Raw genomic sequence first — 23723 nt, forward strand, 5'->3', positions numbered from 1 at the left:
GATAAAAATAAAGAGCCTCAACATAAGACTCACATGAACTATTAACAAACTTTAGTTAAATATTCATTCTGACTAGCTCCAGCCCTGATAAGGATAGTTCTTAATAAAGTCTTAGCATATTTCTGAAATAGTAAGGAATTAATGTTATAATATCCTTTGTATATTTCAGGGAAAGAGAAACAGATTTCCTTTTTCAGAAATTAGGCAAAGAAAGGAAATTATGACCAAAGTAAGTAAAAAGGAGGACATAATGAGAGAAGAGCAGTAATAAACGAAATGGAAATGGACAAAGAATAGGAAAAACTAACATGTTAAAAGTTGGGTTCTTTTTGAAAACGTTGATAAAAATGGCAACACCCTAATAAGACTGATGAAGAAAAAAAGATCAAGAAAAATTACAGATTACTGGCATAAGAATAAAGTAGGGAATAATATCACAGATAACACAGACCAAAATGATAACAAGGAAATCTCTTTAACAACATAAGGCCAATAAATTCAACAACTTAGATGAAATAGATAAATTTCTTGCCAATTACAACTTATCAAAACTGATATGTAGAGAAATAGAAAATATGATTAACTTTTTTTTTTTGACGGAATCTCACTCTGTCGCCCAGGCTGGAGTGCAGTGGCCAGATCTCAGCACACTGAAAGCTCCGCCTCCCAGGTTCATGCCATTCTCCTGCCTAAGCCTCTGCCTCAGCCTCCCAAGTAGCTGGGACTACAGGCACCCGCCACCACACCCAGCTAATTTCTTGTATTTTTAGTAGAGACGGGGTTTCACCATGTTAGCCAGGATGGTCTCAATCTCCTGACCTTGTGATCCACCCGCCTGGGACTCCCAAAGTACTGGGATTACAGGCATAAGCCACTGCGCCAGGCCATGATTAACCTTATATGTAGTAAATAATGGAAGTCAGCCGGGCCCAGTGGCTCACACCTGCAATCCCAGCACTTTGGGAGGCTGAAGTGGGTGGATCACGAGGTCAGGAAAGCGAGACCACCCTGGCCAACATCGTGAAATCTCGTCTCTATTAAAAACATAAAAACTAGCCAGGCATGGTGGTGTGTGTCTGTAGTACCAGCTACTCAGGAGGCTGAGGCAGGAGAATCCCTTGAACACAGGAGACAGAGGTTGCAATGAGCTGAGATTGCGCCACTGCACTCCAGCCTGAGTGAGGGAGTGAGACTCCATCTCAAAAATAAAAAATAAAAAATTAAAATTAAATTTAAAACAATGGAAGTCATAATTAAAGCTTTCCCACAAAGAAAACTTCATGCCCACATAGCTCCACTGGTAAATTCTATCACACATTTATGAAGAAGAAATAATATGGATCTTACACAAATTCTTTAGAAGAATACAAAAGAAACATCTCACAATTTGTTTTATGAGGTCAGCATAATCCTTCTATCAAGCCTGATATTATTTTTAAAAATAATTACAGACCAATGGCATTAAAGAACATAGACAAGTTAGCAAATCAAATCCAGTGTGTTTTATTACAACATGACCAAGTAGTATTCACCTAAAGAATGCAAGGTTCGTCTAAGATTTGAAAATAATTCAATATAATTTACTACATTAAAGAACAAAATCACACAATCATTACTTTAAAAGAACAAATTCTCATCAAAGAAACACTACCCTTACATTACACTTACTGGGAAAATATGAAAAGCTTTTCACTTGAAAATCAGAAGCACGACAAGTATGTTTACATTCATAACTTCTAAGCAACTGTACTGGAGGTCCTAGGTAGTGAAATAAGGCAAGGAGTAAATCACAAGAAGCCTAAAGATTAAAAAAGGAAAAAGTAAAACTGTCTTTATTCATAAACACCATTTTTCATGTAGAAAATGCAATGGAATCTACAAACAACTAGTAGAACTAGTAAATAAATTTAGTAAGGTCTTAGAATGCAAGGTCAACATACAAAAAAGCAATTGTATTTCTAGACATTAGCAGCAAACAATAGAAAAATGAAATTTTAAAAGCACTGCCATATAAAATAGCATCAAGAAAACATAAAATAGTAACACATTTAATAAAAGATAGGCAATCTCTCTACAATAAAAACTATCAAAAACCTCTAACAGAAAAATTTACTAAATGAAAAGATATAGCATATTTATAGACTGTAAGATACTATTTTGTTACGATGCTAAACTAGAACAAGGAACAGAAAACTATTTCTATAAAGATTCAGATTGTATGTATTTCAAGATTTGTGGACCATACAATCTCTGTTGTAACTACTCAACACTTAATTTACAAGACCAATCAACCACAGACAATATAAAAATTGATGAGCATGACTATGTTTTAATGAAATTTTATTTTAAGAAAAGATTGCAGGTCACATTAGCTTGGAGCCATAGTTTGCCAAATTATAATTTAGAATATTAATTTTGTTTATATTAAATACTAGTTTGTTAATGCTAGTATTAATAACATGAATATATTAATGTTAATTTAGCATATGTAAGGAACTCCTATAAATCAGTTTTAAAATGTGAACAACCCTTTAATAAAACGGGTACAGACTTAACTAGACACTTTACTAGAGAAGATATACAAATGGCCTACACATACATACACAAAGGAAATAAATGGCCAACATGTGAAAAGTTTTTCAACACTTTTTAACACAAATCAATTAAGTTCTACTTTCTTGAGAATAAATAGTGTAGCCTTTTGATTAGTTTAATCCACAGAGAAAGTACTCTGATTTTGATTAAGAGATGTAGTCTCTCTTCTCACTACAGAGCTACTTACGCTAATACTGGGTGGGAGATGATGGGAGCCCCCCATGTTGGAGAAGGTGGACTTCCCAGCACTGTTGGAGCAGGGTCAGAATTCAAGGTACTACAGATGCTTTTCCTTAAAATCTAGTCATCAGTTTTGTTGAATCTATCTGTGACTTTTAAAAAATATATTTCTGAACTAAAAATGACACTACCGTTCAAACTAGCAATCTCATTACTGGGTATCTGTCCAAAGGAAAATAAATCATGTTATCAAAAAGACAGCTATAATGGGGCAGAGCAAACTGCCTACATAGTTAGTTCTCTGCTGGAACACCAAAGTTTAACAATTATCTGCACACAGAATATTGCCGTCACAAGAACCAAAAATCAGGTGAGCAATCATAGTATCTGGTTTTAATTTCATATCACAGAAAGAGGCCTTGAAGAGGGCAGGAGAGCCTTGAATCACTGATACCACCCCTCCTTCATCCCCAGCAGCAGTTATGTAGCAAAGAGAGAGGAACTTTGCAATTTGGGGGAGAGTGCAGTGACTGAGGAACTTTACATTGAACTCAGTGGTGCCCTGTCACAGTAGAGAATAAAGCTGTGCTGGACTCAGCCAGCACCTTCACATGGAGGGAGCATTTAGACCAGCCCTAGCAAGAGGGAAATTGCGCATCCCAGCAGCTAGAACTTGAGTCAGCAAGCCTCGCCACCGTAGTCTGAAGTGCTCTGGGGTCCTAGGTAAACTTGAAGGGCAGTCTAGGATACAAGGACTGCAATTTCTAGGCAACTTCTAGTAATAGGCTGTGCTTAGAACCAGTGGACTAGCATGTGACCTAGGGAGACACCAGCTGGTGTGAGGAAGGCAGTGTTTGCCCAATCTCTCCCTCAACCCCAATCAATGCAGCTTGCAGCAACAAATGTGACACCTTCCTTCTACTTAAGGAGAGGAGAGTGAAAAGTAACAAAGTCTTGCATCTTAGGAACCGGCTCAGACATGGTAGGATATGGCAGCAAACAAAGGCTGCCTTATCGTGAGGCCCTAGGTCTTGAACAACATTCCCAGACACACCTTGGGCTAAAAGGGAACTGCTTCCTTGAAGGAAAGGACCATTCCTGGCAGAATTCATTACCTTTGATGAATGGTATGGCTCTGTGTCCCACCCAAATCACATGCCGAATTGTAATTCCCAGTGTTGGGGGAGGGACCTAGTGGGAGGTGATTGGATCATGGGAGCATATTTCTTCCTTGCTATTCTTGTGGTAGTGAGTTCTCGTGAGATCTGGTTGTTTAAAAGTACGTGGCACTTTTCCTTCACTTTCTGTCTCCTACTCTGCCATGGTAAGACGTACTTGCTTTCCCTAAGCCTTCTGCCATGACTGTAAGTTTCCTGAGGCGTCCCAGCCATACTTCTTGTTCAGCCTGTGGAACTGTGAGTCAATTAAACATCTTTTCTTCATAAATTACCTAGCTTCAGGTAGTTCTCTATAATGGTGTGAGAATGGACTAATGCACCTGATGACTCAAGAACCCTTGGGCGCTGAATAGCCAGCCAGCAGAAATACCCAGAAAGTACATCATGAACCTTGGGCTCTGAGACATGCTGGCTTCAGGGTTTACCCAGCACATTTCCAGCTGTTGTGGCTATGATGAAAGACTCCTGTTTGAGAAAAGCAGAGGTAAAAATAAAGGGAACATTGTCTTACATTTTTAACACCAGCTTGGCCACGGTAGGGCAAAGCAACAAGAAGCCTCTCAGAGTCCCTAAGTCCAGGCCTAAGTTCCTGGACAGAATTTCTGAACCTACCTTTGGCCAGAACAGAGTCCACTACCCTGAAGGGTAAGTTCCAGGCCTACCGGCATTTACCACAAGCTTATAAAAGTGCTCTTGGGATTTAAGTGAACATCAATAGTGACCTGGAGAAGCCCCATGGACTGATTGTGGTGGTGACCATAGGGAGAGGCTCCTCTGTCCAAGTAAAGTGGAGAGAAGAATGGGAAGGACTTTGTATTGTGGTGTGAGTGTCAGCTTAGTTGCAGCAGAATATAACATTAAGTAAACTGGTAATGTTGACTTCAATTCCTGGCTCCCAGACAGCATCTCTGCACATGTTTGGTGGCTGGAGGAACTTACCACCCTGAAGGGAAGGGCCTTAGGCAAGACTCAGTGCTGTGCTGACTTTAGGTCTCACCCTGCACAGTCCCCATGGTGCAGGCCACAGGGGTGCCTGCATCACCACATCCTGAGCTCCAGGTGTCTCAGCACACACACACACACACACACACACACACACACACACACACAGCCTCCATTTCTTTGGGAGAAACCAAGGGAAAAGAGCAAGAGTCTGCGTGGTAATCAAGATAATTCTTCCAGATCTTATTCAAAACCACCCAGGTGTTGCTTCCATGAGTCTAAAAGAACTACAGCAGTATTCGGCTTGGGGCCTAGGTTCTTTTCAGTACCTGGAAAGTCTTTCCAAGGACAGGTACAAACAAGCACAGACTGTGAAAACTATAGTAAATACCTAACTCTTTAATGTCCAGACACTGATGAACATCTATAAGCATTAACACTATTCAGGAAAACATCTCACCAAATGAACTAAATAAGGCACCAGGGACCAATCCCAGAGGATCAGAGATATATGACCTTTCAGACAGATAATTCAAAATAGCTATTTTGAGAAAACTGAATAAATAGCTATTTTGAGGGAACTCAAGAAAATTCAAGATAACACAGAGAAGAAATTCACAATTCATAGAATTAATGATTAGATTTATTAATAAATGATTTATTAATGATTAATTAATGATAGAATTAGTGATTACATTAATTCTATCAGATACATTTAACAAAGAGATTAAAATCATTAAAAAGAATGAAGTAAAAGTAACAACCACCATTACCATGGGTAGTGTTAATTACCGTTGTTAACTAGAAAGACTAAATGATAAACCAATCAAAAACAATGACTACAACGACTTTTCAAGATGTAGACAGTACAATCAGACATAAAGAGAAACAACAAAAAGTTAAAAAGTGGGGGATCAAGTTAAAGTGTACAGTTTTTCTAGTTTTCTTTCTGCATATTTGTTTGTATATGCAATCTGTGTTGTCATCAGTTTAAAATAATAAGTTATAAGATAGTATTTGCAAGGCTCATCATAACCTCAAATCTAAAAACATACAATGGATATGCAAAAAATAAAAAGCAAGAAATTAAAGCATACTACCAGAGAAAATCATCTTCACTAAAAAAAACAAGAAGGAAGGAAAGAAAGAAAGAAGACCACAAGAGAACCAGAAAACATATTTTAAACCAGTAGAAATAAGTCCCTAGTAGTCAATAATATTGACTGTAAATGCATTAAACTCTCCAATCAAAAGACATAGAGTGACTGAATGGATTTAAAAAAATAAGATTCAATGATCTGTTGCCAATAAGAAATATAGTTTACTTATAAAGACACACATAGACTGATAAAAGAAATAAAAACAGATATTCTATGCCAATGGAAACCAAAAAAGAGCAGGAGTAGCTATCCTTATTTCAGACAAAATAGATTTCGAGACAAAAACTGTAAGCGACAAGGAGGTCACTTTATAATAATAAAGGAGTCAATTCAGCAAGCAGACATAATGATTGTAAATATATATGCACCAAATACTAAAGCACATGATATATAAAGCAAATATTATTAGAGCTAAAGAGAGAGATAAACCCCAATACAATAATGGCTGGAGACTTCAACACCCCACTTCCAACTTTGGACAGATCTCCCAGACAGCAAATCAACAAAGAAACATCAGACATACTCTATACTATAGACCAAATTTATCTAACAGATATTTTTCAGAACATTTTATCCAGTGGCTACAAAATATACATTCTTTTCCTCAGCACACAGATCATTCTTCAGCACACGGATCATTTTTAAGGATAGATTGTATGTTAGGTAAAAAAAGTCTTTTTTTGTTATTTAGTTTTTACTTCATAATCATAAACTTAACTCTGCAACCCAGCTAGGCATGGAAGGGAACACGAACCCCAAAGGGAACTGCAGTGATAGCACAAAGATTATAGCATACTGTAAGCAAATGGGGTAGAGGAGTACTCTCCTGAGTTACAGAAGGAATAGTTTGATGGTTAAGATAAAACACAAATCAAACTTATTAGAATTATCCACAGTCAGCAATGGTAATCTTCTTGCTGGTCTAGCCATTCCTGGACCCAAAGTGCTCCATGGCCTCTACAATATCCATGCCTTCTTTCACCTTGCCAAAGACCACATGCTTGCCACCCAACCACTCAGTCTTGGCAGGGCAGATGAAATACTAGGAACCATTTGTGTTGGGTTCAGCATTTGCCATGGACAAGATGCCAGGACCTGTATGCTTTAGGATGAAGTTTTCATCACCAAATTTCTCTCCATAGATGGACTTGCCACCAGTGCCATTATGGTGGGTGAAGTCACCATCTTGACACATAAACTGGAATAATTCTGTGAAAGCAAGAACCCTTATAACCAAATCCTTCCTCTCCAGTGCGGAGAGCATGAAAGCTTTCTGCTGTCTTTGGAAACTTGTCTGCAAACAGCTCAAAGGAGATATAGCCCAAGGGCTTACCGTTGATGGCGATGTCAAAGAACATGGTGGGGTTGACCAGGGCTGAGGTACAGGGCTCTCAGCAGCAGCAACATCTGCAAAGTAAAACAAAAAGTCTTAAAACGTTCCAAAAATTGAAATATCAAGCATTTCCCTGATCACAATGGAATAAAACTAAAAATCAATCAAGAATTTTGGAAACTATACAAACACATGAAAATTAAAATCTATGCTCCTAAATTGATCAGTGGGTCAATGAAGAAATCAAGAAGGAAATAGAACATTTTTTTGAAACAAATAATAATGGAAACACAACATATCAAAACCTATGAATTATAGCAAAAACAGTACTAAGAGAGAAATTTACAGCTGGATGTGCCCACATCAAAAAAAATTAAAACATCAAATAAATAACCTAAGGATGCATCTTAAAGAACTGGAAAAGCAAGAACAAATCAAACTTAAAACTAGGAGAAGAAAAGAAATAATAATGATCAAAACAGAAATATATGACTTTGAAATGAAGAAAACAAGACAAAATATCAATGAAATAAAAAGGTGAATTTTTGAAAAGATAAACAAAATTGACAAATCTTTAGCCAGACTAAGAAAAAAAGAGAGAAGACGCAAATAAATAAAATCAAAGATAAAAATAGAGACATTACAACTGATAACAGAAATTCAAAGGATCGTTTGTGGCTACTATGAACAATTATATGCCAATAAATTAGAAAATCTAGAAAAAAAATGAGTAAATTCCTAGACACATGCAACTTACCTAGATTGAACCATGAAGAAATCCAAAACCTGAACAGACCAAAGACAAGTAATGAGATCAAAGCCTTAACAAAAAGTCTCCCAGTTAAAAAAAAAAAAAAAAAAAAAAAGCCCCAAACCCCAATGTCTTCACTGCTGAATTCTACTAAAAGTTTAAAGAACTAATACCAATCCCACTCAAATTGCTCCAAAAACATAGAGGAGGAGGGACTACTTCCAATACTTCCAAACTCATTCTACAATGCCACTATGACCTTGATAACAAAACCAAAGACATATTAAGAAAAGAAAAATATGGGCCAACATCTCTAATGAACATTGATGCAAAAGTCCTCACAAAATACTAGCAAACTAAATTCAACGACACATTAAAAAGACTTTTTTAAAAAGATCATTCATCAGGACAAGTGAGATTTATCCCTGGAATGCAAGGATGGTTCAACATATGCAAACCAAACAATATAATACATCATATCAAAAGAATGAAGAACCAAAACCCCATGATTATTTCAATTGATGCCAAAAGGCATTTGATGAAGTTCAACATTCCTTCATAATAAAAACCCTAAAAAAACTGGGGATAGAAAGAACATACCTCAACATAATAAAAGCTATATAGCTTTTATTCTACAGACCCACGGCTAGAATCATACAGAATGGGGAATAACTGAAAGTCTTTCCTCTAAGATCTGAAACATGACAAAGATAGCCACTTTCACCACTGTTATATAACATAGTACTGGAAGTCCTACTTAGAGTAATCAGACAAGAGAAGGAAATAAAGTACATTCAAATTGGAAAGGAAAAGGTCAAATTATTATTGTTTGCAGGTGATGTGATCAGATATTTAGAAAAATCTAAAGACTCCATCAAAAATCTACTAGAATAAATGAACAAATTCAGTAAAGTTGTAGGATACAAATTCAACATACAAAATTGAGTAGCATTTCTGTATGCCAACAGTGAACAATCTAAAAAAAAGAAATTAAAAAGTGATCCCAATTAAAACAGCACACATAAAATTAAGTACCTGGGAATTAACCAAAGAAGTGAAAGATCTCTACAATGAAAGCAATAAATCACTGATGAAAGCAATTGAACACGACACAAAACTGGAAAGATATTTCATGTTCATGGATTGGAAGAATCAATACTGTTAAAATGCTCACACTATTCAAAGCAGTCTGCAGATTCAATGCAATTCATACTAAAATACAAAAGACATTCTTCACAGAAACAGAAAAACAATCCTGAAATTTACATGGAATCTCAAAAGACCCAGAATAGCCAAACCCCATCTCAAGAAAAAAGAACAAAATTGGAGGAATCATATTACCTGACTTCAAATTTTACTACAGAACTGTAGTAATCAAAACAGCGTTGTACTGACATAAACACAGACACATAGACAAAGTGAAGAGACAACCCACAGAATGGGAGAAATTATTTGCAAACTACCCATCTGACAAGGGATTAATAACCAGAATATATAAGGAGCTCCACCAACTCTATAGGAAAAAAGAAACTAATAATCCAATTGAAAAATGGACAAAAGATTTGAATAGACATTTCTCAAAAGAAGACATACAAATGACAAACAGGCATATGGAAAGGTGCTTACCATCATTGATCATGAGAGAAATGCAAATCAAAACTATAAGGAGATATCAGCTTACCCCAGTTAAAGTAACTTATATCCAAAAGACGAATGGGGGCAAGGATGTGGAGAAAAGTGAACCCTTGTACAATGTTGATGGGAATGTAAATTAATACAGCCACTATGGAGGACAGTTTGGAAGTTCCTCAAAATCTAAAGACCAAGCTACCAAAGAATGCAGCTATCCCACCACTTCCCAAAAGAAAGGGAATCAATATATTGAAGAGATATCTGTATTTCCATCTTTGTTTCTACACTGTTCACAATAGCCAAGATTTTGAAGCAATCTAAGTACCCAGCAACAGATGAATGAATGAATAAAATATCTTTTTGTACATATACACAGTGGAGTACTAGCCAGCAATAAAAAAGAATTAGATACTGTCATTTGCAGCAACATGGATGGAACTGAAGATCATTTTGTTAAGTGAAATAAGCCAAGCAGAGAAAGTGAACATCACATGTTCTCACTGATTTGTGGGATTTAAAATACAAAACAACTGAACTTATAGAGATAGAGAATAAAAGGATGGGGCTACCAGAGGCAAGGAAGGGTAGTTGGGGGTGGTGGTGGGATAGTTGAGCATGGTTAATGGATACCAAAAAAAAGTAGTTAGAAACAATGACTAAGACCTAGTATTTGATAGCAAAACAAGATAACTATAGTCAATAATACTTTAATTTTACATTTCAAAATAACTAAAGGAGTATAATTGGATTGTTTGTCACACAAAGACTAAATGCTTGGGAGGATGGATACCCAATTTTCCATGATGTGACTATTACACATTTAACGCCTGCACCAAAATATCTCATGTACCCCATAAATGTATATACCTGCTAGGTACCACAAAAATTATAAGTAAACAACTTAAACAGAAAGACACATGCTCCAAGTCATGGAATCAACATAGGTGCCATGGTAAACAGGGTAAAGAAAAATGTAGTGTCTATATATATATATATATATATATATATATATATATATATATATAATGGAATATTATGGAATATTATGCAGCCATAAAAAAGAATGAGTCATTTCCTCTGCAGCAACATAGTTAGAGGACATTATCCTACATTAAATAGCACAGAAACTGCAATTCAAATACCACATGTTCTCATTTATAAGTGGAAGGTAAACAATGGTACACAAGTACACAAAAGTGGAAACAATAGAAGCTGGGGACATCAAAAGCAGGGAGAGAGTAATGGAGGCAAGGGTTGAAGAACTCTCTATTGGGTACTATGTTCACTTCTTGAGTGATGGGCTCACTAGAAGCCCAAACCCAGCATTATACAATATACTCATATAACAAATCTGTACATGTACCCCCTGAACCTATAATAATGAATAAATAAATATACATTTTGTAGACACTCCCCATCCCCACAATGAAAACTGCAGCTGATATTAGCTTCTTCTGTTCATTTTCTCCAATTACTTTTTATTGTATGCTTAATCTGTTATTTTGTGAGGGTTGAAAAGAAAAGGAGAAAAACAATTAGATTTTGTTCTTCTCTTACTTAAAACTAACTGATCAAATTAAGACACTGTGTAAATAGAAACAAAGTTTGATTACATTAACACATTTTAATATTTGACAAACTCAATCATTTCCCCTACAGATATGCCACACATGCTTAAGAAATATTTGATACTTAACAGATGAAAGGCATCCTAGGATGTATATGAAGAACTGATCTTTGGAATTTCACAGTTTAGTTTAACAGAAGCTGAGAAATCAGGTAAATCTGAATTCAAATCCCCTATCTGCCTTTTAACTATCTGTATGAGGCTGGAGGAGATATGGTGACTCCTTTGTTTCCTCATCTGGGAAGTGGGTATAGTAACACCTACTTCACATGTCCTTAGGGAAATAAATGAGATTGTGCACATAAAGCACCACACAGTATCCAGACATACTAGCAACTAGATATTAACTGCTTTTCCAATTTCCTTCACAGATTAAAACGTCAGCTGTAAAGAATTAGGTAAGGGGTTGCCAAGAATACCATGCACCAAGCTTCAGAAGTACACATGGTCTTTATCCTTCTGACCTGTAAACATAGAAAGGTACTGATCACCCAGTAGTGATTGTGCAGAGCACAGAGCATCCTCATTGCACTCAGAACACAGAGACTCTGATTGCAGAAACAGCAACTAGCAAAAGCTCTGCTGAAGACACTGTGCCTTCCTAGAGGTAAAGATGTCATAGAACTTCCCCTTTCAAATATTATTTTCCAGTTTGTCTGCCCACATTCATGGAAGTGTTTAATCTCACTTTCCTTATGAACTTGGATAAATAATTGATTATGATAGTGAGTGTTTGCTATGCTTACATTCCTCAAAGCAGATTTCATGATGCATACCAGGGTCCTGAGAGACACAGATAGAAGCAAACATCAATTTCTTGTCATACCCTGTATACTTTCATTCATACCTGCACAGAATTTCTCTAATTCACAAGCCAAGGAATAGACCACATGTTGAACTACAGCAATGCATTATGCATTGAACTATAGCAATGCATTATGTGTTTTACACAATTAATATAGTAGTGCCTACCCCAAGAACCTTTTGATGTTGCTGACATGTCCACAATGATTACATTTCTTTCTCCTCCATGTCAGAGGTTATGGCTGTAATTTCCTGCTTTTAGAAAATTATAAATTTTCTTATCTCATACTATGGCAAGATAGTATCTTTTTGTATCCTCCCCAAGCCTTGCCTTTATTTCTCAACACTCCAATATTAACATGAGAATGACCGAGGCACGTGCACATACCCTCATGCTGGTGTGCAGACCCTTTAGAATCTCTCCATATTCATCTTATATGCTAAAAGAAACCCACACCACTTAATTTACCAGAATCGGTTTAAATATTCTAATGGCTGCATGAAGAATCAGTTGTACCAATCTGTAAAAATGTATTTAAAATTTTTAGAATAGCTAAAGCAATTTTTTTTATAGAAGCCAGGTTCCAAAATTAAGGACTCATTGGAATGGTTAATGTATAAATATCAGTAATCTGATAAAAATTCATTTTAAACAGAGGTCTGCTTCTAAGGACTTGGATTTGGAGAGGGAAAATTAATCATAAGAAAAAATATTAACTGGAAAATAACATCAAATTTTATGAAATCTGGAAACTTCAGACAATTGCATAGCAAGGTGCCCAAAAACAGAGCTTCTTTTTTTTTTCACTAACCAGCTAGTTGGCCTGAGTACATTGTTTTATCTCTGCAAGTCCTAGTTACCCTGACAACAAAAGAGAAATTATGACATAATTTGCTTCATAAAGTTGCCATGAAGATTGAATGAACTAATGTGTGTTGAACTACTTAAACGACAAGGACAAATGCATTCTTGAATGAGTTTTCCCATGTTTCTCTCCTTCCCAATCCTTTAAAGGAAAAGGGATTTTTCTTTTTTCTTTTCTTTCTTTCACTTTCCTTTCTGTTCATTGCATTTCTTTAACTTACCCTTTAAAGAATTCCAGCATTGCTTACTCCATTCTCAGGCTTTTGTGATATAGATTCAGAATAGTGGTGGGGGCCATTGGGTGGAGAGTAACAATGCCAGAGAGAAATAAAAAAGAAATAGACAAACCCTGCAAAAACCTCAGGGAGAGTGAGAAGCAGTTGTCTGAGAGACATCAGAGCAATGACGTACTGCATATTTTAGGAGAAGAAAAGACTTTTGAGATGTGTTGAGATCTATGTTGCTGTGGGTTCACGATTGAAAACCGTTTAATGATCTTTAAGAAATGCAAATAAATATTGGCATTTCCTTTTAATCACTTTCGCTTGATGGACAGTGCTTCTTTGACTGTGACTCTGTACAGATTCTGAGTCACATGGGACTTCAGCTTAAGTTACCACCACAGTGACAACAATGATGATGGTAACGATGATGATGATGATTATGCATGATCTTCCTGTACACAAGGGTGTGGGGGAGCCATCATTACTAATTTTCCATCGAAACAGGATACTGGTTTTGGTTTTGGTCAAAGTATACGCAAAGGAGATAGCATTAAAAAAAGTTCTGCCTTCTAAATGGCAAATTGATACTATCTCCTTGAGGAATTATAAGCAAAATTGTAAAGTTTGTAAATTTAAGCAATATTTGACACAATAGCTTCTCTAAAGTCCCCAAACTGGACAACAAAAGTCAGTCAGAAATTCCTCAAACTTTTTTTTCCCTTTTTTTTTTTTTTTTTTTTAGAGACAGAGTCTTGCTGCATCACCCAGGCTGAAGTGCAGTGGCACGATCTTGGCTCACTGCAAGCTCCACCTCCCGGGTTCATTCCATTCTCCTGCCTCAGCCTCCTGAGTAGCTGGGACTGCAGGCACCCACCACCACACCCAGCTAACTTTTTGTATTTTTAGTAGAGACGGGGTTTCACCGTGTTAGCCAGGATGGTCTCCATCTCCTGACCTCGAGATCCACCACCTTGGCCTGCCTAAGTGCTGGGATTACAGGCGTGAGCCACTGCGTCCAGACTCCTCAAACATTTTGATATAAAAGAAACCACACCGGAAGTACAGAATAGGGAAAGCCAAAATCAGATTAAGAACAGCTTGTAGTAATTAACATTTAACAAGAAAAAAACCTTTGGTTTTCCATTTCTACTTCTGTAAAATAATGAAAGGAGTTAAGGATAATACAGTTCCAAGAGGCACTAACATCCCAGAAAGTTGTCTTTGAGATAGAAATGGTGAAGTAAAAAACAGAGCTGAGTAATCCAAGCTCTGAAGGCTTCACCTGAGCTCCAATTAAAGAGAGGTATTCTCAGGCCAGGGGTGGCAGCTCATGCCTGTAATGCCAGCACTTTGGGAGGCCAAGGTGGGTGGATTACCTGAAATCAGGAGTTTGAGACCAGCCTGGCCAATATGACAAAACCCTGTCTCCACTAAAAATACAAAAATTAGCTGGGCGTGGTGGTGGGTGCCTGTAATCCCAGCTACTCAGGAGGCTGAGGCAGGAGAATTGCTTGAACCCATGAGGCAGAGGTTGCAGTGAGCCCATATCATGCCATTGCACTCCAGCTTGGGCAACAGAGTGAGACTCTGTCCCCTCCACAATCAAAAAAAAAAAAAAAAAGAGAGACCTATTCTCAAAAACTTTATTGATTGAGTATAAAATTACATACGAAATTTTTTAAAAGGAATTCTTCAGTTGAAAAATGTTTTGTATTAAATGAGCAGGTCTACTTATTGCTAACTCCTAAGTGCCTCCAGATGTAATACATTTTAAATATTGTTCAAAACAATATTTTCCATGTAAAATCTGTACAATTGGCCGGGCGCGGTGGCTCAAGCCTGTAATCCCAGCACTTTGGGAGGCCGAGACAGGCGGATCACAAGGTCAGGAGATCAAGACCATCCTGGCTAAAACGGTGAAACCCCGTCTCTACTAAAAATACAATAAATGAGCCGGGCGAGGTGGCGGGCACCTGTAGTCCCAGCTACTTGGGAGGCTGAGGCAGGAGAATGGCATAAACCTGGGAGGCAGAGCTTGCAGTGAGCTGAGATCTGGCCACTGCACTCCAGCCTGGGCGACAGAGCAAGACTTCGTCTCAAAAAAAAAAAAAAAAAAACTGTACAATTGTGTTCAACCAGTAATTTATTCTTAATGTTTTCATGATGTAATTTTACTAAACAATAGCATTTTATTAGAAAGGCCATTCTTAATAAATTAAGTATTCAACTCTAGAATTTAAAAAAGCAAAAGCAAAACAAACTCAACAAAATCAATAGATTAAAAAATGAATTACTGTGACAATGGTAAAATCCTAAGCACAGTGACCAATACAGAATAAGCCATCATATACTTTAGCTAAAGAAAAAAATAAAAGATTGATTAATAGTTTAGAAAGCAGAAAATTTATAATAATTAACAAACCAAGAACTGAATAACTGGAGTGTATGAGGTGAAGAGAGGTGGAGTAGGAGACAGTAAAACAGACCAAACAGGCCTGCCAGGTGTGGTGCCACACCTTTGATCCCAGCATTTTGAGAGGCAAAGGTGGAAGGATCACTTGAGCCCAGGTGCCCAGGAGGCTGCAGTGAGCTATATTCATGCCAATGTACTCCAGCCTGAGTGAAAGAGCGAGACTTTGTCTCTGGAAAGAAAAAACAAGACAGACCAAACATTATCAAATCTGATTAAGGAAGAAAAAAATCACAACTCAAACAAATATACTAGAAATAAAATAATACACAAGTGATATAAAAGATACACCAAAAAAGTAATCCAGAGATAGTGGTGCTTGCCTACACTCCCAGCCCCTGAGGAGGCTGAGGTGAGAGGATTGCTTGATCCCAGGAGTTTAAGTTCAGCCTGGGCAATGTAGCAAGATGCCATCTCTTGAAAAAAGAAAAAGAAAAAAATACATTGTGTACATTTTTTCAAGTGAGGCTAGATTTTATTCTAATCAGCAAATTTTCTCAATTTCTGTCCTACTAGATTTATTGTTTTCCTTTTTCACATATTAAATTACTTTCCATGATGGGGATAATTTTCAAGTGATTCATTCTGTTTAGAATATATAGCAAACTTTTTCTAAAAAAAAAAGATTCTTGTCCCACACTGGTTTACTTGTATGTTCTTTCAAGATTTCAGAAGAAAGATAATTTCCATACTGTATAAGCTACTCAAAGGATATTTAAAATTATGTCATGCCAACACAACCAGCAGTTAGAAGAAAAAATGTCTCAGTGATTAAGGAGTATTTGGGCAGATCATTTTATTTCTTTCTTTGAACTCCTTGGATTTACAATTTTAAAAATCATATGCATCCACTAGCATTTTCTCAGTTCTGCCATTAAGAAAATTACCCATTTTAACCAAATAGAAATTAATGTTCACTCTGGCCCTGCTCATGCCAGATCTCAGTGGTATCACTTCCATCAAACAATAAATTGCTGCTGAGGCTGCCTGGCCTTATGACATGGTGGTTGTGACAGAGCACAGGTCACGATGGGGAGCTCTAGGTCTATGGTCACTAGTCCCAAAGTCAGGCACTCCTTATTCACATCTAGGATGGTCAAATAGCACTCCTATTTGAACTGTTTAGTAAGTGTAACTCTCTGATGCAAATGACGTGGATTGCTGTAGAACTATACGTGTCCTCATCATTATTCTCCTATTTGGCATTTTCTATGAACTCCATACAATGTCTTTTTCCCACCAAAGATACCTCTAATGCTGGATCTTATTGTGTCCCGAATTGGTTGCTTGCAGTGGGTTCTTGGTCTCATGGACTTCAAGAATGAAGTCACAGACCCTCTCAGTATTACAGCTCTTCAAGGCGGTGTGTCCAGAGTTTGTTCCTTCAGATTCTCAGATGTGTCTGGAGTTTTTTCCTTCCAGTGGGTTCGTGTTTCACAGACTTCAGGAATGAAGCCGCAGACCTTCGCAGTGAGTGTTACACCTCTTAAAGGTGGTGCCTCTGGAGTTGTTTTTTCCTCCTGGTGGGTTTGTGGTCTAGATGACTGAAGCCACAGACCTTCGCAGTAAGTGTTACAGCTCTTAAAGGTAGTGCAGACCCAGAGTGAGCAGCAGCAAGATTTATTGCAAAGAGTGAGAGAACAAAGCTTCCACAGTGTGTAACGGGACCCAAGTCAGTGGCTGCAGCTGGCTCAGGTGGCTAGTTTTTATTACCTTATTTGGCCCCACCCATATCCTCCTGATTGGTCCATTTTATAGAGTGCTGATTGGTGCATTTACAATCCTTTAGCTAGACACAGAGCACTGATTGGTGCGTTTTTACAGAGTGCTGATTGGTGCATTTACAATCCTCTAGCTAGACAGAAAACTTCTCCAAGTCACCACTGGACCCAGAAGCTCAGCTGACTTCACCTCTCAAATATCACCCAAGTAGTACCATTACCGGTGTTGCAGCCTGGACCTGACACAGACTTCTTTTCTGCTGTAGACATTACTAAAGCTGGAAGCCTTCCTTTTAACTTACTACATGACTTAAAGCTATATTTCCAAGTATTGAACAATAAGCTACCCCCAAAATGGAAAACAACAACAACAACAACAACAACAACAAACTCCATCAGGGCCAGGTGCAGTGGCTCATGCCTGTAATCCCAGCACTTTGGGAGGCTGAGGCAGGTGGATCATGAGGTCAGGAGATCAAGACCATCCTGGCTAACATAGTGAAACCCCATCTCTACTAAAAACACAAAAACAAAATTAGCGGGGCATGGTGGTGGGCACCTGTAGTCCCAGCTACTCAGGAGGCTGAGGTGAAAGAATGGTGTAAACCCGGGAGGTGGAGCTTGCAGTGAGCTGAGATCATGCCACTGCACTCCAGCCTGGGTAACAGAGCAAGACACCATCTCAAAACAAACAAACAAACAAAAACTCCATCAGTCCATTTTAGTGGTGGAAAGTACAAAATGCAATAATTTGTCTTTTATTCTGTAAGGGTATTTCTTGCTGTGCTTCAGACCACTGGACTCCTAACAATTTCAGTGATGTATTGAGCCCCTAAATCTTTATTAGGTTTATTCCCCACTCTATGGAAAGCATGTACATATAATTAAGAAAAGGAAGAAAAATAAAAATAAAAAGCCTGATGAAATAAGTTATATGATCACTTTTCTTCTATGTCCATATGATATTCCAGAATTAATACAAGAACAAATGAATGAATGAAGGAATGATTGCTTCTTATTTATCTGTGCCTGAAGAAAACTTAGCTATCAACCATCCTACACTCTTCATAAAAATGAATTTTTTAAGAAACCAATCAGGATTAATTTAGCAAATCCAAATGAATAAGATGCTAGAAAATGTTGCTGTTTTTCAATATATGCCACTCTTCTACACCTCAAGTATGTAATTAGAAAACCAACTCCTGGTTAATTCGGATATACCAAATCAACATATGGAGAGAAATCACTGTGCAATTATATTAAAAACAGATTAAAACATTCGGAATGAATCCATCTTTTTGTTATTACTGTTTTCAACATCTTTTAGAGCAGGCTCTGCTAATAGTCCTTGCTTTTAGCCTTCCATTATTTTACCTTCAGATTGAAAGTATGTTCTTTTTGTGAAAATTATTTGATGTTCAGAAGAATCAAAACACTTTGTGATATGATTTTGAAACCCTCTTGAGATCTTCTATGCCACTTTAAGGCAATTCTTCCTATCAACAGGTATTTGAAATCTCTCCCATGCAAAGTATTATTTTCCTTAGTTCATGAATCCAACCTGCAAGTTTAAAAATAGGTTGCACATGTGAAAAATTCCAAGTAAAATCCCCTGATAGAAAGTAACGTGATAAAATAGAAAGACTCAAGACTCTAGTCATTTTTGATGCCTTCATAGACCATGATCTGGAGCAGCATAGTTAACTCTTTCAATACTTTATTGTACAAAGAAAAGATAAACAATCACTCAAATCTACCAACTTAGCATGATAAATAAGATTGTCAGAAGAAATGTTTGTCAACATCAAATGCATAACTCAAAAGATGGCCTAAAAATTCATAATTTCTCGTGTTCTTTTTGTCAAGCCAAGCATGATTCTTTGGTCTTACATGTCCCAAAGGATCATAGTATCATTTATTTGCTCATGTAACTACTAAGGGCTTTAGTGACACGCAGCTCCAAGCTAATTACCAGTAATTTTCATGGATTTGTATTTTTCCCTCAGAAATCCAGCCTGGGTATGATGAAGAAGGAGGAGATGTTTTTTGCTCAACCTAAATGTTAGCTTTTAGTCATAGTCTAGTCTAAATGTTGTGCTTCTAGCAAAAAACATCACCAGGTCGCTTCTCAACAGTATATCCCTATTACTGCCTCCCTTACCAAATTCCATGAATTAAGATTAATTAGTGTAAAAACCTCCTGTTTGAGGGTATTAAGTATAGGGGCTATTCACTCATTAATGTTAAAAAGCACTAAGCTAATTCAGGCTCAATACTTGGGAGTTTTTATTGACGTGAAAAGAAGTAGGAAAATTCATCATGGAGAACAAATTACTTTGAGAGGGAGGAGTAGACCAGAATGGTGCTGAAAGATTTGAGCACATGGAGGACACTGAGTGCCTAGAGGATGTGGTGGGGTATGGAAATGGAAGGGAAAAAAAGAGAGGGCTGGCTTGCCAATTAAGTGCCCCCATATTAATTTTTAGGCAATCTCACTGGAGGTTTATCTTACCAACCTTGTTAGAGTAGGTAGACAGACAAACATGAGTAAGAAAGGCAGTCCCAGAGGAAGCAAGCTCTGGAAACCTTGCTCCACTAGCAATCAGAAGAAAACAATGTCCACATCTGGACTTGTGGTTAAGATTATCCAGCCCTAGCAGGAAATGACTTCAGTAGGGACTTTCCTCAGTAGCAAGCATGTGCACTTTGATTTGGCTCACCCTAACAGTAACCTTTTGCTCATTAAAATAGTAAAGACCACACCCCTGGGTGAAGATTTAAAATGCTAGTGATACAACTGACATATGTACTGGCATGTACAGCCACAGCACATGCACATCTCAGGGATCACCCAAAACATGCTTGCCAGTAACATCCCTTCGTGCCCCTTTCATGAATAATCACATAAAACTCCCACAAAGGAGCTCCCACAGTGCCAGTTTGGGCTGTCTTATTCTCAAGCAGCCCACTGTGACCCAGATATCGGGGGTCCTGTCATTTTAAATAAACTTTACTACTGCTTAACTATCATTGCATGTCTCTTGATTGAATTCTTTCCTCTGACGAGATAAGAACCTAGGACCCCACACTTCCTGGTCACAATTTCTCACTACAGTAATTTGAATTTGCTTAAAAAACTGCAATATTCTGCTTGCCATAATTAGTTCTATCCCTCCCAGTCCCATACAGTCTAATTCCAATCCTGTAGTATTCCTTCAGTTCCTTCCTACTCAGCAATAAAAATGAGAAAGGAGAAAATAGAGAAAAGAAAGACAAAAGCTAGTAGTGCCAGTTGCCTGCTGACAAAGGAAAAAGCCAGATTCCTGCCTTTGCGATCCACTATTTCTTGCTCTGTTCCATGAAGAATTCTCCTACTCAAGTCAGCAGCTTGAAACTATTCTCCATAAATGAGTTGGATCTCCAGGATTTGCATAATTCAGAATAAAGTCACTTATTCTTTTTCAAGTATGGAGAGCTCATTATAAAGTAAAATCAGTCTTATACAGAAAAACAGAATGGCCACTGACAGAAGATGATAAAAGATGAGTGAGGTTGCAAGGTCAGTGCCTCTGTCTGTCACTCAGACTCCAGGCAGCAGACAGAAACCACATAGTAATCTGAGCAAGAAAAGTTTAACATAGAATTATTAGCACGGAATTGGAATAATGGAAAATTGGCTATGAGAGTTAACGAGGATTCTTAAGAACACAAGAGCAACAGATATAAGGGAAAACCAATGTCCTTAAGACTAGGGAACTCACAGTAGGGCCCCTCCAAGCCTGAAATGCATACCTCTCTGAATACTGGGAAGTCCTTAAGGACCTCACCAGTGTTTCTTGCCGAAAATCTGCCCTCTAGGGTGCCAAGAGGATCTGTTGGCCACTGAACGCTTCTGGAATCATGCCCTGTAGGAGCCCAGTGCAAGAAAAATCCCTAACCCTGATAACTCTGCAGGATACCAGAGCTGGAGAAAGCTGTGCTATTGCAAAAGTTACGTACCCTGAAGGATCCCAGGGTTAGAGAAAACCACGCTGCTACGACAGCTGATCTCTGGAGAAAGCATCTGTGGGAGACCAGCACTAGAGAAAGTGCACAGAGGTTAAGGCTGGCAGGTGAATGTACGAAGGGCATCAGGGAGTGAAAAGCCCAGTTACCAGCAAGGCATCATTGGGAGGTCTTGGGTGCATGGTGTTCATGTAAGGTGGTTACCAGGTTAGAGTCAAATTGGGACTTTTCAAAATGACTGTGCAGTCTGGGTACATAGCAAGAGTAGAGCATGACTGAATGCAACCCCATCCCAGTATACACACACATACTGCCGATAAATCCATGTAAAATAAGCACACCAGCAGCAGCAGCAGCTGTGGAACTAGGAAGCCCTCTTTCTCCAATCTCCCTCCAGCTCCCTCTACTGGCAAAGCTTGATATTTTACTTGCTGCAAAGAAATGCTTCATTACAGTGGAGAATGTAATTGAAGGGTAAGGTGGAGTAGAAGCAAAAAATTGGCAACTGTCGTATGGCTAGTAAAGTATCATAAATTTCGGCCGTGGGCAGTGGCTTACGCCTGTAATTCCAGCACTTTGGGAGGCCGAGGCGGGTGGATTACCTGAGGTCAGGAGTCCGAGACCAACCTAGCCAACATGGTGAAACCCCGTCTCTACTAAAAATACAAAAATTAGCCAGGCATGGTGGCACACGCCTGTAATCCCAGCTACTCGGGAGGCTGAGGCAGGAGAACTGCTTGAGCCTGGGAGACAGACGTTGCAGTAAGCTGAGATCGTGCCACTGCATTCCAGCCTGGCTGACAGAGTGAGACTCTGTCTAAAAAAAAAAAAAAAAAAAAAAAAAAAAAGGCGTCATAAATTTCAATCAATGCACAAATAATAAATAATTACAACAAAATCAATCACAGAGTCCTGAGCTGACTTGGAAATCCCAAATTAAGATACAATGTTGGATAGGTAGTAACTAATATTAGCTTCACTTTCATTACTTGCAAAATATGTGTTACCTCAATTCACCAATTGAATTTAGCAAATAAAAATGGAAAAATTAAAACCTCTCATCGTTGGTGACTACCCCCAAAAGCTTTCTTTCTCAGCTATTCAATCCTCATAGTCTAAAGACTGAAGCATTTGATTCTTCTCACTCTATAACTGTCTTACTCCTTGCTTTCATGGAATCACCATAATTATTTTAATTTCTGCTGCCAAAAATTTAAAAACTTAGAATCTAACATCATGATTTTTATAATCTGGTGCATGTTTCTATCTCTATTGTTACTACTCTAATACACTGTATAATATTGTCACAGTTTAATCTACCTAATATACTTTTTGTTACATCAAGTTTTATTTTAAAAACTAACCATCTTATGTTTGATCAAATTAAACTTTCTTAGACTTGCATAAAATGTCCTACATTCAGCTGCCTCAGATGACTTTTTCCAAGCTATTCCATTAGATAGCCTTTGGGTTTGTATGACCAAGAGGCATCTGTCTATAGGGCAGTGGTTTTTTACTCCTTCTGGCATTGTCACCTTGTCTCCTAAAGCAAGAAACTGATGTCCCGCCCCCCACCACCACCCAAGAAAAGAACAGTCTCTATCAACTGTCTCATTTATCTTTTTGGTGCTGTTTTTTAAAAGGACCTGAAAACACTTGGTTCAGTACCTTCTAGTTGCTCTTGTGTGGGAAGAGTGCACTCAGGATGCATACATTCTCTGCTCCTCCAGACAGTAAGTTTATAGAGGGGTACAATTTCTTTTCTGGTGGGTATATTAATGTACCAAGCAGAAAAGCAGTAAAATGAAGTATAGTTGGCTGTAGATCTAAATCATATTCTCCAATCCAGCTTTCATAAAATGGAAATTTGGTTTCCATCTGTTTTATTCACGTTTTATGTTTCATATGATTCCACATTCTGCAGGAAAAGAATAGTGTAACTTAATTTTCTCCCTAAGCCCCAACCCTGTGCATGCCATGAGACTATGGTAACTTAGAGCTCACACTGGGTCATAAGAGGTTAAAGGGAATAGCTCCGTTTCGTGTGCCATAAAGAATGACTTATATAGTTCAGATTTCAGCAGTCTTAAGGTAATGCTATTGGTAGTAAACCATGGCTCTTTCTACTGGGGGGTCATTGGAGCCCCTCTCAGAATCCAATGAAAGCTAAGAAAACTCTCTTCTGAAAAATTCACAGTATTACATTAACACATATGTTTGAACAATTTCAGGATAT

Source organism: Macaca nemestrina, chromosome 19, assembly GCF_043159975.1.
Source record: "Macaca nemestrina isolate mMacNem1 chromosome 19, mMacNem.hap1, whole genome shotgun sequence".
Classification (NCBI taxonomy): domain Eukaryota; kingdom Metazoa; phylum Chordata; class Mammalia; order Primates; family Cercopithecidae; genus Macaca; species Macaca nemestrina.